Source organism: Hyperoodon ampullatus (assembly GCF_949752795.1).
Source record: "Hyperoodon ampullatus genome assembly, chromosome: 17".
Taxonomy (NCBI): domain Eukaryota; kingdom Metazoa; phylum Chordata; class Mammalia; order Artiodactyla; family Ziphiidae; genus Hyperoodon; species Hyperoodon ampullatus.
This window is the reverse complement of record NC_136930.1, coordinates 4915038-4915745: the sequence shown is the minus strand read 5'-3', so window position 1 is coordinate 4915745 and position 708 is coordinate 4915038.

The window sequence follows — 708 nt, the reverse complement described above, 5'->3', positions numbered from 1 at the left end:
AGCGCCGAGAGGCGATTTAAAGCTGCAGGCTCTGCCTACGCAAGCGCCGACGGAAAAAAAGCATAGGTTTCTCTTAAAACGGATTGCAACGTCCTCCGTTCCTCAATAATCAGAGTGATGGGTCGTCTAGACTGTCCCTAAGGCTCTATTTCAGCCATACGCTGTCGTGCAAAGAGAGATTTAATTTAAATTTCCACACGGCACTCAGCATCCTTCCGTGGCTGGGAAGTAGCTCCGCCACATCCCGGAGTGATTTGAAAACCCAAACACCGCCGTCCGACAGGAATAACTGAGGCGCCGCCGTCCAGCACTGCCCGGAGCTACCGGCCGGCCGCCCCGCCCCGCCTCCGGTCGCCCCGCCCAGGGGGAGGGGCCTGGCTCAACCCCCCCCCCCCGCCCCTCACCCGCGCCCCGCCCCCTTGCGTAACCCGGATACACACCCACGCTCCCCTTTCACCTTACGGCCGTTGGCTAACGTGTAAGCCAGGCGCGCGGGCCGGCTGAGTAACTGGGAGCGCGCCGGCCGGGGGAGTTGGGCGTGCGGAAAGGCGGCGAGCGGATTCTCGGCGCGGCTCGGCCTTTCCCGGGAGTGAGCGATGGGGCGTGCGGGCGCCAGGGAGCGGGCGCCGGTGTAGTCCGCGCGCTGCCCGACCCGGGAGCGCGGGCAGGCCTGTGAGGGCTGCCGCCCCGAGCGCCCGGCCTCCCGCC